Here is a 13,933-nt window from a genome sequence, read left to right on the forward strand (position 1 = left end):
AACGCCGGGTCCTTAACCCACTGAACAAGGCCAGGGATCGAACCCGCAACCTCATGGTTCCTAGTCGGATTCGTTAACCACTGCGCCACGACAGGAACTCCTAATTTTTTAACATCTAATATAACAATAGCCACGACCTATTTGTAGGGATGAAAGTTAATCTGCCATTGATGCTCTGGTGAGCCATCATAGGTTCTAGATTATGGGAGGGTTGTGATGAGAGTAATGTTTGGGAAAGATGTATTGAGTAATTTTGTAGAAATGGATTGTTACAAAGAAAGGCTGGGGATAAGGCTTCCCGATAGGCATGAGGTCACGAGGACTAAGGTCTCAGGGAGTGTTTTATCCATTTTGACTGCAGATATGGCAGGTATTGGCTATGATAAAGCATAATGAATAATGGGATATGAGGATCATGCAGATAATACTTTTGACCATCAGACTTAGAGTGGTTTACACTCCCTCTGTCAGTTGCTATTCTGGTTCACTTTTCTTTAGTATAGAGTTTGAGTAAAGACAAAGGAGCCTGTATCCTGAGAGAATGTTGACCTACTGTGATGATCAGTTTTGTGTGTTAACTTGATTAGGCTGTGTGAAGCCCAGATATTTGGTAAAACATTATTCTGGGTGTTTCTATGAGGGTGTTTTGAGACTTAACATTTAAATTAGTAGACTGAATAAAGCAGATTGCCTTCCCCAACTGGGTGGGCCATGTCCAATCAGTGGAAGGCCTGACCTTTCTCCGAATAAGAGAATTTCTCCTGCCTGACTGCCTTAAAGCTGGGACATTGGTTTCCTGCCTTCAGACTTGAACTGAAATATTAACACTTCCCATATCATATCCTGAGCCTCGCAGCCCTTGGACTGGAACTCCCTCTATTTCTCTCTTAGGTCTCAAGTTGCTGACTCCCCCTATAGTTCTTGGGACCTGTTGGCTTCCATAATTGTTGGACTGCATGAGCCAATTCCCCACAAATCTTTATATATATATATATATATATATATATATATATATTTCCTATTCTGTTTCTCTGGAGAGCCCTAACTAATCACCTTTTTATACATTTTCCCACTGAAATAGGTGATTTCTCTCAGGTTCACATGAATATTGAAACAATAGGAAAAAAATTTGATACTGCTTACATCTTCTTTCTACTAAATATACTGTCAGTGACATTAAAATTAATATCAGAGTTCCCATTGTGGTTCAGCAGTAATGAACCCAACTAGTATCCATAAGGATGCAGGTTCGATCCCTGGCCCCGCTCAGTGGGTTAAGGATCTGGCATTGCTGTGAGCTGTAGTGTAGGTGGCAGATGCAGCTTAGATCTGGCATTGCTGTGGCTATGGTGTAGGCTCACAGCTGCAGCTCCTATTCACCCCCTAGCCTGGAAATTTCCATTTTAGGTGTGGCCCTAAAAATAAATAAATAAAAATAAAATTAATATCAATCACTGAAGTTATGTGTTCTCTCCTCTCTTAAAATAGTGGAATTTTATCCAAAATTTATTCCCTAGTGATGTATATTTAGATATTACTTGGGTCTTCTTTACTTGCATTAGGTCTTAAAAAACCATATCACAGGTAAAATAATAATTTGAAGTTAACATAGTGAAATTTCTGAAAAGAAACAGTCCCTTGGTTACTTATTATTATTCCTAAATAAATATGCCAGGATCTTTATTTTTCTTCTCTTATTATAGTGAGTACTTTCATCTTAAACACTGAACATTTTAAACATTTTGAAGTTCTTCAATACTTCCAGATAGTGACATCTTGAAAATTTTCTATGTTTCAATGGCTATGAGTGAAAATAACACATTCATGGGAGCTCCCACGGTGGCACAATAGGATCTGAAGGATCGTGGGAGCACTGGGACATGGGTTCGATCCCTGGAGTGGCACATTGGGTTAGGGATCTGGCATGCCACAGCTACAGCTTAGGGTACAACTGTGGCTCCGAGCTTATCCGTGGTCCAGAAGCTCCATACGCTGCAGAGAGGCCAAAAATGAAAAAAGCAAAACAAAACACATTCATGACAAAATACTAGTTTTGTGTGTGTTTGCGTGTGTGTGTGTGTGTGTGAAAACACATAAATTTGTGTGTATTCTTTCTGTTAATATTTCAGGCACAGAAATATCTTTAGCGTGAAATAAAGTATATGTTCAAAGAATGACATGGTCAGTTTTCATTATATAGCAAATATGAAAACAACCATCCCACAGTGATGCTATGATTATGACGGTAAAACGTGTGTATGGAATAGGCGGGTTTACACACCAAAAATGATGTTGGCATGGTGACTCATCATATGTTGTGAACATGTTTATGAGGAAGAAAAAGTCAGCTTCTCTAGGTAGTTATTAGTGCAGGCTGAGTAGACAAGGTTGTGGTCTCAGGGTCCGGGTTAGAAGTGTGATGTAACCACCTAGTAGGAGGCTTGTAGATGACCAGACAGCCTGAGTCCATTGTTGGTGATGGCTAGGCAGGAGACGTTCAGACCTTAGTGGGTCTGAGGAAGTGTTCATGAAATTTGGGGAAAACACAGGTGTCATTATTGTGGGGGTAATAGGGTGGCCCTGACAAGGGTCTTTGATGACAGCCAGTGTAAGAAACAGGTACTTGAATGTGCTGGGCTCAGAGGGATTTTTTTTCCCTGACTCTTGTGTTAAAACAATTCGACCTAGTTAGGAATGAGGGTCTCCAGATGGAAAACTGTTCTTTTATAGGCTTGTATTTACAGCCTCTCCTTGACAAAACCCTTGGATGTCTAGTCAGCATCTCAAATGCAACTTGCGCAAGGAAAAAAAAACTCTTGATGCCTAAAATGCAAACGTATTCTATCCCCAAAGTTCCCATTTCAGTGAATTGTACCACAGCTATCCTTGGATTCAGCTAAAAGCTAAGGACTCGCTTTTAATTCTTCCTTTCCCTCCCTGCTGCTGCTGTGACCACCACCACCACCACTACTGCTGCAACAGCCCCATAACTAGTCTTCCTGCTTTTGCTCCAAGGCATCCAGAGTAACATTCTTAAAACTAGATCATATCTGACTGAAACTCTTCATTGACGTTCTAATGTACTTTGGAAAAATCTGAACTTGATCCCACTGGCATAGACCTGATCCATCTCCCCCTGTGTCTCGTCCTTCCCTTTCCCACCTGTTTACTCTGCCCCAGCGACAATGACCTTTGCGTTGCTTGAATGTGCCAAGCCCTTTTCCAGCCTCACCGCCCTTTGCATCTGCTGTTCTCTGCCTAGAGTTCTCTTTTCCTGATGTGTCACATGCCTCCTTTTCATTCTGCAGCTCTTTCTCCCTTCTGTCCTCTCCTTCAACAGATGACGGAAACCACTCCATTTTTAGCAGAAAGGAATTTAACATGGTAAATTAGCGCTTACAGTTTGTTGGGAAGGGCTTGAGAAGAGCTCCAGGGTGGATCTTCAAGAGGGACTCCACGAACACCACCCTGGAACTGGTCCAGCCGCACTGCCACATCCGGAAGCAAAGGATTCAGGAAGCCACTCTCCCAGTTCCTGGCTTCAGGGTCAACCACTGTTGCCATGGCAGGAGGAGTGAAATTGTCCAAAACAAACCAGGGCATACAGTCAGCCTGTTTAGTATGATCACTATCCTCTGACAGACTCACTTCTTAGGTTGCCTCAGAACGGTCCAGATGTCTCAGGCCTGGCCTGCTCTGTTACTCCGCCTCTGTCATCTCCAATGGCTGGGCAAGGGTTTTGATGAGGTGGACTGTGTTAGCAATTTTCTACATCTGGGGGTGTTTCTAAGACTAAGCAAAAGCATTTCTCACAAAACCTGACAATTTGAACTCAACAGTAGATCTTGTAATAATAAAAATCGAAAGCAGGGCTATGGCCTAAGGTTTTCCCAGACCATTTTAACGAGGCTACTCAGCAATCACTGGGAGAGTTTACTAGAAACACAGATTTATTTCTTAACTTCCTTCCTGGAAATATGAATTTCCTTGGTGGAACTCAAGAATGCATTTCTTATAAAAACCACCGGTGCCTCTGGTAAATGGTTAGATTTGAGAACCAAGAAACTACAAGTATCTGAGGTCCCTTCCGTGTTTGGTGTGGGAATTAATAAGTTCTCTCTCTCTCTCTCTCTCTCTCTGTCTCTGTCTCTCTCTCTCTCTATATATATATATACATATATAAAATAAGCAGTGGTATTAACTAAGGTAAGAGCTATAAATGGGCCAGCAGTATGAACTGACAGGCCCCTGTGCTCCTACAGTCTGCATTGCATGTGGTTGCAATTCAAGGCAGCCCAGCCCAGCATTTCTGGGCCTGCAGCTGGGAGCAACTGTGACTAAACTATTCCAGAAATAGCTGACTCATTTCATTGCTTCCTGATTCTCTTCCTGCACTTTAAAATATTTGCAGTGGAGAACCTAGAACACTTCCCAGTGCATTGCAAGTGCTTGGTAATTATTCGTTATATATACATGTTTATTAAAAGAAGGAGGGGAGGGAGGGAGGAAAGGAAGGGAGGAAGAGAGGGGTGGAGAGAAGGAAGGACCAGGTAATAAGATAGCATGGGAAATAAAGCATGGAAACAAATTTACTGTTCTGAGGTCAGGATTCACTTCTGACTTAGGAACAGAAGTGTGTAAGTTTCTTGAGAAGATGCCATTGTGTCCTCCACTGTTTTATGGGCTAGTGCAAAAAATTAAATTTTGTTGGGCTGATTTTTAGGCATCTGAGAGCTTAGGTGGCTGCTTTTGGGGCTGAACAGAACTTAAAAATAAATGTGATAGATATTTTTATTTCATCAAGTGATGTGAGAATGGCCTTGGGCAGGGCCCACTTAATCAGGCCTGGAGTTCCAGGGACCCCTTAACCACCCTTATCAAATTATGTAATTTATTTATCTCAACTTTTTAAACTCTAAAATGTAGATTATAGTAATCTTTTAATTATAGGTCTGCTAAGAGGAGCAAGTGAGGTAACGACTGAGGATGTGGTAAGAAATGTTTAAAAGTGAGTTATAAAAAAAGATGACATTCTTGCAGAAATAGGTTTTCTTAAAAATCAATCACTAATTGCTAGGATGTAGAGGCATGAAGTATTCAAAGCTGTTACAGTCTTCAGGTTTCTTTTCGTCGAATTGAATTTTTGAATTCTTGGTTTCCTTTAGGGACAACCTGGTTTCTTTCAGATACATGACACACAGAGCCGCTTTTATCTTCATTAGTGGTCTAGAAATTGTGATATTCCAATTGTTCCATCTGCTCTACACCAACCTCCCACATATTAGGTCAGTGTGTAAAGTCAGGTGCATGATCAGTAGGACCCTGTGAACTATCTGAACAGTGAGTGCCTTGGTTATGTTGTTCTCCCATCTCTTGCAGACCCCACATCAATGCAGTTCATGTCATTTATTTCCTTGTGCTGCGATGTTTACTTACCCTAAACAGGTATTACTGTGCCTGGAAAAAAAAAAATCAGTATTTCAGTAGACCCAGATCTTAGGCCTCTGAGGAATACTGTCCATCACGCTTCTTTGAGCCAGTATTTATCATTTCCTCCCCAAATATGCATTGCACCTAGAAAGATACAGACAGCTCAGGCAAGCCAGACCCCAATGGGCTTATTAGGGTACTTCTGGGGTATCCCAGTTCTCTCTCTAGAGTCTGGAAATGATTGTTTGACACATGTCAAAGGGAGCACCCTATCAGACACTGAAAGGGCACCCTGGAGTCTGCAAAAACCTTCCAACTGCTTCAGGGGTGGAAAATGCAAAGACGTAGAAACATAAAAGTCAAATTCAAAATGTAATAGGAAAATGAAAGGAAATAGAAAAGGAAGAAGGTGATAAAAAGAAATATGTGAATTGCTTTTCTATTTCTAGCAGTCTTATCAAAATCATAGGGGGTGTGTTTTGCCCACTGAAGTCCTGAGTCCTTGGGCATCTAATGAAAATATCATGAATTTTCCAAGTGCTTTCCATTTTACATTTTTTTGCAAGAAAGGGGATTTACATTTGGCATCAATCCAGCAGATACAAAACAGCAGAACCGAGCTCTTATAAGCTTATTTTTATTGAGTTCAATCCTCATACAAGTGGTACAGTTACAATTTAGGGAAAGTATGGAAAATGGCTGTGCCCTAAAATTTTGATAGCACTGTTGAATCTTTAAAAATCTACTGTCATTCTGGTCATTCTATCATTAGTCTTTTCCTCTCAAGTCCTTTGATGGCAATCGTGTTTTACAGATGAACCCATTAGTTCACTGGAAGTTAAGTGATTAGCTCTGCTTGGCAGTCAGGTGCAGGGTTAAGATTAGATAAAAGTCCCTCAGGTTTAGGTGATTGCTAAACCTGAGGACAGCAACCAGACACTCAGAAATCGTCCACCAGCTTCTCCCACCACATTCAACAAAAGATTTTTTAATCATCTTATAGAAAAAAAAAATGCCTCTGAAGATTTCAGCATCAAGTTGCTGAAATAATATGCTTTGCACCTCAGAAACCATGATTAAATAAATTGTTTCTTGAAGTAAATATAAATGTATTCCAGTGTGCACAAGATGCATGTAATCCATAATTTGGTAAATATTTATTTGGCTTATTCATGTTGCACCACGATTGTGGGCTCTATTGGAGTCACAAAAACGATGTAGCTCATAGACTCTGCCTCGATGATCAATTAATTCTGCCATCCATTCCATTCCTTCATTGTTTTAATCCATTGATTTTTGCATTCAATAACTATTTTTTTCAAATTAATGAAGAACAAGCCAACCAGGAAAGGTTTAATGTTGCAGGAATTATCAAATGGATAAAGTATTAACAGGCAGAGAGGGAGTTCCCTTGTGGCACAATGGACTAAAGATCTGGCATTGTCACTACTGTGGCTCTGGTTATAGCTGTGATGTGGATTCAGTCCCTGGACTGGGGACTTTCACATGCCGTAGTCCTGGCCAAAAATAAACAATAACAGGCAGAGACATCTGGGTCATTCCGGGTATAGGATATAACATGACATTTTCCTTCCCCCGAAATCCAAAAGGTAGAATAGCACATACGCTGATATGCCTAGAGTGTTTTGTGACACGGATGCAACTGAAAAATATCTTAATATAAGTTAAATATTGACAAAATATTATATTATTAAAGGTAAGCATCCCTTTTGTTAATTTTCCTGCAAATTTGTTTGTTTGTTTAGGTTTCCTTCCCTGGGGGAAAAGAGAACGATCTTCTTATATTTCAGTCCTTGCAACATACGCCTCTAAATAAAATTATAACAAAGAGCAAGCCACTAATACCCTTTAAAAATTCCCCTTCCATTTACTGTAGAAGAAAAACAACTCTAAACATTAATTGTGAGGCTTTCACCAGAGTATTGCCTAATTAAAGATGACCAGAGAAGCGCCAGCCTTGGAGACTCCTTTAATTTGACAGCCTGGATACTTAGCATGTTTGAGAAGTAATTCTGCCATCCATTCCATTAGTATCCACCTCTGGAGCTTAGCTCCAACAATAGTAGTGCACAGAGGAATAACTTGGTTCTCCGAATAACAAACATTTACTGCATTTGCTTGAATTGTTTTTCACCTCTCTAGTAGATATTTTATTGCTAAAATAGAAGAACTGTTTTATGGAAAAAATTGCTCTAAGGTGCAGACTGTGGTGAACTTGAGGATCCAACCATTGCAGCCTTGAGTATAATTTTCCACCTGAAGGTCGGGTAGGAGCATTTTTGAAACGATGCGAGCAGCGCTTAAGCAGCACTTCTATTATTTTCATCGAACAGTGTTTTTAATGGTTCTTTGTTCTCTTGTTGAAGCTTCACATTAGTAACTGTTGATTGATGCTCCAAAGAGAGGGGGATTTCGGGAGATAAGCATGACTTGCTAATTCCTGTAAATTTGGGGATGGAGAAAAACACAGAAGGATGTGAGGAGATGTTAGAAACCTTTCAAAAGATAAAGAGAATGACTTGCAGAGGGAAGATGAGCTGGCATGTTATTTGGACAATAAAAGAGCTGTCCTTCACCGTCAGTTCCTAAGTGGAAACCCCCTCAGTTCTGAAGAACGTTACTCACTCACTTATCCGTGTCAGTCCCCATCTTTACCCCGCCTCCTCCCCTCAAGCCCCCCCCCCCAAGTCCCCCCTCCGCCCCGTGCTTCTCTGCCTGCCTTCTCCCAAACCCCTCCCTCCATCCCCAGCTCTTTTTAACCTGAGGAAACAAACATGTTCAAGTTTCTTCTCTCATAAAAGAAGAGTAAAAAAGAAGTAAAAGCATCTCCCTTGTGTTAAGCAACTAGATGGGAGGGAATCTTTCACCGTCTGTGAATATATCAAATTATGATGGTATATACTTTAAATACCTTACAATTTCATCTTTCAATTCTCCCTCAATAAAGCTGGGGGAAAACCCACAAAATACACCTTATTTAAACCACCTGCCCAGCGGAGGATTTTCTGATTGCTCCCAGTCACAGCTTCCTTTAAGGACCAGGCTTCTGGGTGTGGTCACTGCATCAAGCGTGGTGTATTCCCGATTTTCCTTTTTCTTTTAAGGTATCTCTGAGTAGAGGCATGGCATTGGTCTTCATGCTGCTATTATTTAATAGATTTAATAGTTTGATATTTTATTCATTAATTTCTGCCTTAATTTTTTTAAGTTTTTTTTATTTTTAGGGCCTCACCTGTGGCATATGGAGGTTCCCAGGCTAGGGGTCTAATGCAAACTACAGGTGCCGCCTACACCACAGCCCTAGCAGTGCAGGTTCCGAGCCCACATCTGCAACCTACACCACAGCTCACGGCAACACCAGCTTCTTAACCCCCTGATCGAGGTCAGGGATCACACCTGCATCTTCATGGATCCTAGTTGGGTTCGTTAACCCCTGAGCCACGAAGGGAACTCCCTCTGCCTTAATTTTGATGTAATTACTTTACATCAACATAGTGTTTATCCTGCCCCTTCCTATTTGCATCCTGTTGCCCTCACCCCAGTCCTGGTCCTGCCCATCCACCTGCACATGTGGTAGGTAACTCGGGGTAGTTGTATCTACCTTCAGCCAACTCTCCCCTCCCACTGTTGCTCCCCATTTCTGTGAACATCATCACCTTTTACCTGGTTGCCAAAGCCAGAAACCTGGGACATCCTGGCGAGCCAGCACTCTTTCCCTTATGCCCATCTCCTCAGCCGTGTAACCAGCAGTCGTATTTGGCCTCTTTTACCTTTGTACTATCTTACTCCAGGGTAAGATAAGACCCTCATCATTTCTTTCCTGAATGGCCACAACTGCCCTCTAGTCTGCCTGTATCTGTGTGTCCCCTGCATCCTTCCCCAGGTACGTGGATGTAGCCAGAGAACGCATTCTAAAATGGAAATCCCATCATTCCCCTTGACTACTTAAAATCCTGCAGTAACTCCCCATAGCCTAGGACAGAATCCAGAATCCTTACCAAGACGTCTGACAGCCTTAAGCAAGCGGCCCTCTTAACCCCTTCATCTCCATCTCCTGCCACTGACCATTAAGACCTTTGCTGGAAAACTTGCAGGGCCGTACATGGGCTGTTTCTCCACAGCTTTGAAACTGCTGTTGTGCTATTTCGTCTGCCTGAAATTCAGTTCCTTTAAAATTCACCTGATAGGTCACCTTCTCCAGGAAGTTTTCCAGCTGTTTACAGTCTGAGCTAGGCATCCATTCCATCTGCTCCGTCTCGTTTAATGCTGTCCTCTCATAGCTCTTGCACTGCTCTCTAGTTGGTTCCTCACAGTGCTGTGAGCTCCTTCAGAATAAGGATTGTGTCTTTTAACCCTTTGTCTCTAGTGCATGATACAGTTCTTGGCACAAAGGATGTGTTTCCCCAATTATAGAAGATATCAACCTGTATATCATTCTCTTATTTTATTTATAACATAAAATATTTAAGAATGTTTACATATGGTACTATTCTTGTATTGGGATGGATCACAATGCGTCTTCTCTGTCTAGAACATGTTATTTTTGAATATAGACACCTCAGTTCCTCCCCCATCCCTACCTTACCCTACACATTCCCGGAGAAGTTACCCCATCCAGACAATTCTAGTAGGAACAGAGGAAGATCTTAAAAAATCATGACTTTTTTTTAAAAGTGGGAGATCCAGGAGGCAAGACCAGGGATACAGGCAAAGGTGAGATTTCAGTATCAGATAGGACCACACAAATTCTGTTTCTCATTCTTAAGCTTAGACTTCCAGATAAGTGACATTATGAAGGCAAGAGGCTGTTGTGGACAACTCTGGCTTTGGAGCTAGACAGAAATTGCCTGGGCATCTAATCTAGGCAGGGAACCTAGAGGGGCAAACATATCTCAAGGGTCTGATTGACCCATATTAATATAACTTAATAACAAATGCATGACAGCATCATTAAATCTAACTGGGTTTACCTAAGCAGAACTCAGATGAGACACAGAGATCTAAAATAGACTTTTGTGTATTTCAACATTCGAGAGCTTTCTTTTATTTATTTATTTTTTTTCCACTGTACAGCATGGGGACCAAGTTACACACACATGTATACATATTTTTTTTCCTCCCAATGTTGTGTTGTGATGTATGTATCAAGAGCTTTCTTGATGCTGAGGCATGCTGAGATTTTTCCATAGATATGACAGTTATGAGGCAGTTAGTGGAATACTTTGCAAATCTGTTGCAAAAAAAAAAAAAAGGAAAAAATGAGTAAGAAACAACTAAAGTAAAAAATGAAACTGCTATAAATATAGATAATAGCTTCCATTAAAAATGTCTCCCAACATTGGAAAGTTTAATCACAGTTACATTCAAATCATTGGTTACACTCTATTTCACAGTTATCCAGCTTGGGAAAATCTATGCACCATTAAACATGATAGGTTCAATGTTTTTTATAATATCTGGTCAGCAGTAGAAAATTTTGTTAGCTAATTTCATTAACAAGTTTCAGTTTCATTTAATTTTAACAGTAACAATTAAAAAGCAAGTACCATTTTTCTAATCTGTAGGAGACATTTAAAATAAGATTAGGAGTTCCCATCGTGGTGCAGCAGAAACAAATCTGACTAGGAACCATGAGGTTGCAGGTTTGATCCCTGGCCTCACTCAGTGGTTTAAGAATCTGGTGTTGCCATGAGCTGTGGTGTAGATGTGGCTCAGATCTGGCATTTCTGTGGCTGTGGTGTAGGCCAGCAGCTGTAGCTCCGATTGGACCCCTAGCCTGGGAACCCCCCTATGTTGTAGGGTGCAGCCCAAAAAAAACAAAACAAAAGACAAAATATATATATATATATATAAAATAAAATAAGATTAGACTGGCTTTTGCAGAAGTAGATCCTGGAATATAGTAGAATTTAATTTCTGGAAAAAAATTGGTGTCCACAAATGAGTGGGGAAAGTAATGCAGTTTCCTATTTGAAAAAGGCTCAAGTTTAACTTCAAGCCATACACCAATGTAATTACAGTGAGATCATTCAGGGTCTTATGCGTAATAGCAAACCATATCAATTATTTAAAAATGTAGATAGTGCATATCTAATCTGAAGAAGGGGAGGAATTTTTCTAAACTTAAAGTAACTGAGGAAAAAAAATCACATAGAGAAATAAAAATAAGTTTAGCTAAATAAAAGGCTTAAACACTATGAACAAAGTTAAGAAAAAAGAAGCTGGGGGAAATATGTGCTTCAAAAGTAAAAGAGAACATTAATATATTGAATATTTACAGTGGTGATACACATTTCTAATAACCTCCCTCAAAATCCTAAAGTATGAATCAACATAGAACATAGTCAAAGAATTCACAAAAGAAAGTACACTTGACTATTTATGTAAACGATCAAGCTTTAGAAGTAATCAATTAAATGCAACTTGAGACATTATTTTTCACCTATTGAATTAGAAAATATATTCAGGAGAAATAATTTGTGTTGACTAGAGGGCACAGACATGGGAGTGCTCTTTTATAGGCTGGCAAAGGATTAAACAGCTTATAAAATAGAGAAAAATTTCTGGAAAATAACTTGCCAGTTATTCTTTTCCTATCCTTTGGTCCAGAAATATCTCTTCCAAGAATTTTACTCTAAGAAGTAATCTGAAATAGGAAGTATTTGTGCATAAAGATTTTTGTTACAACTTTTTATGTTAGAAAAAATACACAAATGGCAATAAAATGGAATACAATATAGGCATTAAAATGCAATAATTTAATGAAGGGAGACCATCTTTTTAAGTATAAAATGCAAATCACATATGTGGTGTGGTGTACAGGACTTATATATACTGAAAGACTGAAAGAAGAATGCTGGTCCGTTACAATGAGCATGTGTGGTTGGTAGCTTTATTATCAATCACAGTTGTTTTCTTATATTTTTCTTTATCTCCTTAATTTTCCAAAAGAGGCATGTAGTACCCTCAAAATCAGGAAAATAAATATGACTACTAAAAGGATTTTGTTGAAAACAGATCCGATTATTCCTCAACCTTCAATAAAGTAGCAGATTCTTTGTATCCATGTTGACAGTTTGGTTTTCTGTCCTGTCATTTGTTATTCCAGTAAGTGACTACTGTGACTTTTGGGGGAGGCACTGTATCTAATTAATGTTAATGAACTCTGAGACAATTATTAAGTTGTTTACTTTTCCAGCCAACTCTTCCCTGTTGAGGGTTTGGGTGGCAGACAAGGGGAGGGGAAAACCATTCTTTGTGATAATTTAATGATGGTAATTAAGTAAACAAAGTGTTAAATAGTGAAAAGAATTCACCCATATCATATGACCTACTCCTTTTCTGATCTTGCCTCTGCTTTGCAAGACTGATATTTGAAAGGTGATTATTTTACTTTTGGGGAGATTTGACATTTGTTAGGAATCAAGACTTGAAAGAATAACTCAGTTAACGTTACCTTCATTAAATCCAAAGTCGATAAGGAATTCTTCCATTGTAAGGAGGAAAAAAAAAAAATCACAAGTTTTTTGTTTGTTTTTGTTTTTAAGTTAGGACAGCATGAAAGCCAATAATCTGCAGTTAGAAGAAGCAGTGGGTGTAGTCTTTGAGATTCTGAAATATCCTCAGTTTAGGGCTGCAGTATTTTCCCATTATGTGCTGCTGGAGGAGTTCATTCTTCCCAGGATGGCATATTGAACACACCTTCCAGTTGGAGAGTGATGCTCTGTCCTGAAGGCAGACAGCTCCCTTCTCAACGCCTTTAACACACATCACCCTATGTTGACAGCAAGGACGTAGAGAGTGGCCTTAGCAGTCACTGTCCTTGGTGGATGACAACTCAAGGCCTCTGGACTCAACAATGGCATTTCTTTACCATTCTGCTTACCTCTTATTCTACACCAAGTCTGTATATCTGCCATTGTTACAGAGTTTGACACAGGTATAGCAAAACTTCAAAGATTGCAATGTGAAAATTAACATGCTGGTCTTCTGACTTTAGAGATATAGAGAGTGTCGCTTAGCCCTACCTGCTCCTCTGTCAGGGTCCTCCTCCCAGGGGAAGCTTGACTCCCTCTTGTGATTAGGCGATGTGGTCTTATCCATCCCCACTTTGACTTCTGGTTCCCTCCCAGCCTGTTTCTCCCTCCCTCAGAACATCAGGTCCCTTGTTTTCTCTGCATCCTACCCCACAACGGCCATTGAGAAAATCTTCCTCCACTCCTTCACACTCAAATCTAAATATTAGTCCATTTATAGTAAGAGTTCAATCATTCTTGGTCCATTTGCATTTGAAAGGTCCCCAAAGTCTAGAGGATTAAATTCTGGTTGAGTAGAAGTTCGATGAGTTGTCTGTGGGGAGTAGGGAGTGGGCGTGGTTGGTGCCTCTTTCTATCCAGCAGACTGTATTCTTGAAATTAATGGCTTCACTCTTACCTGCACACATGCTCACTTCCCCTTCCTGGGCCCCAGCCTCACCCCTACA

The 13,933-nt window shown here is 40.1% G+C and overlaps 1 protein-coding gene and 1 long non-coding RNA gene across 7 annotated transcripts in view; one reads left to right on the forward strand and one right to left on the reverse strand.

Annotated features, from left to right (window-relative positions):
* The window catches only part of GRM8 (glutamate metabotropic receptor 8), an 811,904-nt gene that overhangs the window by 563,488 nt on the left and 234,483 nt on the right, over positions 1 to 13,933 (forward strand). The gene's annotated exons all lie outside the window — the stretch shown is intronic.
* The window catches only part of LOC102162101, a 37,605-nt gene continuing 32,493 nt past the window's right edge, over positions 8,822 to 13,933 (reverse strand). The window contains exon 3 of the long non-coding RNA XR_002340437.1: positions 8,822 to 10,681. This is a non-coding gene — a long non-coding RNA (uncharacterized LOC102162101). The remainder of the gene's footprint in view (positions 10,682 to 13,933) is intronic.

Source organism: Sus scrofa, chromosome 18 (assembly GCF_000003025.6).
Source record: "Sus scrofa isolate TJ Tabasco breed Duroc chromosome 18, Sscrofa11.1, whole genome shotgun sequence".
NCBI lineage: Eukaryota > Metazoa > Chordata > Mammalia > Artiodactyla > Suidae > Sus > Sus scrofa.